This window comes from Lathyrus oleraceus, chromosome 3 (genome assembly GCF_024323335.1).
Source record: "Lathyrus oleraceus cultivar Zhongwan6 chromosome 3, CAAS_Psat_ZW6_1.0, whole genome shotgun sequence".
NCBI classification, from domain to species: domain Eukaryota; kingdom Viridiplantae; phylum Streptophyta; class Magnoliopsida; order Fabales; family Fabaceae; genus Lathyrus; species Lathyrus oleraceus.
In genome coordinates this window covers 427741258-427744244 of record NC_066581.1, presented here as the reverse complement: position 1 = coordinate 427744244, position 2987 = coordinate 427741258, and the positions used below count along the sequence as shown (strand labels likewise).

Sequence of the window (2987 nt, the reverse complement as noted above, 5' to 3'; positions counted from 1 at the left end):
GACTCCGATTTCACATGCATTCCAGTTGTTTTATTGTTATTTTGTTGTGTTATTACTATGTTTTTCTTTGTTTTCAGGTTTTTACTTTAATCGGAGCCCCGATCGAGAAAAGGAGTGAAAAAGAGCTAAAAACCCTAAAATTCAGCATTTTGTACTTGTGGCTTCCACCATGGCTGGCGCCATAGACCCTGCCATGACGTGTCCAAGCTCAACTTCCCTCAACTGCCACGTTCCCCACTACTTCCACTAAGGCGCCTCAGATTGGCCTTGTGGCGGGCGCCACAAGAGGAAAAGTTTTCCCTCCCATTTTCAAGTTGAAGGGCATCCTTGTCATTTCCATCTTTTTACTTGCTTATAAATAGAAACTCGAAATCACTTTTTCAATCATCTAAACTTAGAGCAGAGGAAAATCCAAACTTAGAATAGAGGCAAACTCAGAGCAACTTTGTTTCACTTAGGCATATATTCAGTATTTTAAAGTGGTAATCACTTCGCATTGGGGTGTTATCACAATTGTGTAGTCGAGTCTGTGATCGAGTCTGTAATTGAGTTTGGAGCACTCTGGAAGGAAGTTAATCCTGCCGCCATTTTGATTTCCGCTTTGCAATTTATTCAACCCTCCGATTGAAGTAGGTTTTTATTACTTGCCTTTATCTTATTTATTTCCTCGCACTCGCTTTAAATTATTTATTTTCTCGCACTCGCTTTAAATTATTTATTTCCTCGCACTCGCTTTACTTTTATTTATTTCCTCGCACTCGCTTTAAATTATTTATTTTCTAAAACTCGCTTTACTTTTATTTATTTCCTCGCACTCGCTTTAAATTATTTATTTCCTAGCACTCGCTTTACTTTTATTTATTTCCTCGCACTCGCTTTACTTTTATTTATTTCCCGCACTCGCACTACTTTTATTTACTTTCCGCACTCGCACTACTTTTATTTAAATTAATGCACTTTTACTTTACCATGTCTAACTAAATTTATAAGGTTAGAATCTAAGGATCGTAATTGAACCGATAATCCGTACAATTGTTCGTAGAAGCACTTAAGGGCTATTTTAACTTTCAACTTAAGTTTTCCCGCACTTCAATTCCGTTGGGTAAGATCGAAAGCCGTCCAACATCTTTTTAAACTTAATTGTTTTTAACTATTTCAAAAACAGCGAAAGCGCTTTGTTTAGTTCATTAGGAGTTTTTAACTTAAGAAGAAAAGAGATTTTAAAACTATTTTCGGACGCGTTTATAAGTTTAGAGTCTGGTTCGTGAGAACCTGTTTTGGTTAAGAAATCCATGTTAAAATACTTTTCAACTTAGTTAAGATACTATATTTCTTAAAAATAGGTTTACTACTCTAACGCAATGCGCGCCTTTTTATAAGTGACAATAAGAGGGTTTGATTAGGGAGTACAACTCAGTTCTGAATACGCGAAAGCGACAGTTCCCGTTAAATTAGTTCTTTTCAAAGTAGGAAACATTGCCCATAAGTAATTCTATTAGCAAGTACTTGGATTATTGATTGATTATGTGAATTACATTCGACCTTGTCTTTATTAATTAAACTTTATTCAACACTTTACTTTTCATTGCACACTCTAAAAACACCTATTTTGATTGCCTTTGATAAACACCATAACAATAGATAACGATAGATTGACACTTGGTCTCTGTGGATTCGACAATCTTTTATATTACTCTGACGCGTTCGTATACTTGCGAAAAACACGCATCAAGAGTTTGGCGCCGTTGCCGGGGACCAATTTCGTCAAATTTCATTTTCCTGTTGTTATATCGTTTAGACTTAGGCTATTTCCCGCCGGTCAATACGAAGAACTCGCAGCACCGGAAGTTTAAGCTTAGTATATCCTCTGGCAGAACCTGAACGCTACGCTCGCGCACGTTTATGCTTTCATAGAATTAAGAGAGGTATGGCCGAAGATCAAAACCAAAGACCTCTTAACGATTTCGCTCAACCATCTAACGAAGAACCTAGTTCTAGTATAGTAAACCCAACCATCCCAGCTAATAATTTTGCACTTAAACCATCCCTGTTGCAACTAGTGCAACAGAGACAATTCGCAGGTCTCGCTACTGAGAACCCAAACCAACATTTAAAAATATTTCTACAATTAGCAGACACTTTTAAAACCAATGGAGCTTCTCCTGAGGCAATACGCTTAAGGTTATTCCCTTTTTCCCTCAGAGATAAAGCCCTATCATGGTTAGATTCCCTTCCACCCAATTCCATTACGACTTGGGATAACCTTAGACGAGTATTCCTTGCTAGATATTTTCCCCCGAGTAAGACCGCCGTTCTTCGAAACCATATAACTAGATTTACCCAAAACCAAGGAGAATCGATGTTCGAAGCTTGGGAGAGATATAAAGAGTTGTTACGAGCATGCCCACATCATGGTTTAGAAAATTGGTTAATCATTCAAACCTTCTATAATGGACTTCACTACAACACTAAGATGACCATCGACGCTGCCGCAGGCGGTGCTCTGATGAACAAACCTTATCCTAAAGCTAGTGCCCTCATCGAAGATATGGCTCAAAACCATCAATCATGGGGAGTCGAACGAGCGAAAGTTGAGAAGAAGGAAGCGCAAGGAGGAGTGCATGGACTAAGCTCTATAGACATGATGCAAGCTAAAATGGACGCATTAGCCCTTAAGGTCGAGCATATGTGCATAAACCTGAATGCTGTAGCAGCAGTTTCGTCAGATTGTGAGATATGTGGAACCAAAGGACACCAATCCGCAGAATGAAGTCTATTAAACGAAACCCAATCTGAGCAAGTGAACTACACCCAAGGGAACCCATATTCGAATACCTACAACCCTGGATGGAGGAATCACCCGAACTTCTCCTATAAAAGCAATAACCCAATCCAAAATAATGCACCTCTGAGACCTAGTTACCAAGCCCCAAGATCGAATCAACCTATGCAACTTGTACCACCAAAGCCGAGCCTTGAGAAAATTA

The 2987-nt window shown here is 38.8% G+C and overlaps 1 non-coding gene across 1 annotated transcript; it reads right to left on the bottom strand.

The window, feature by feature from the left end:
* Positions 1 to 2311: 2311 nt before the first annotated feature.
* Positions 2312 to 2418, bottom strand: LOC127133373 (small nucleolar RNA R71). The gene has a single exon (XR_007807353.1). It is a non-coding gene; the product is annotated as a small nucleolar RNA R71 (small nucleolar RNA).
* Between the last annotated feature and the right edge of the window lie 569 nt (positions 2419 to 2987).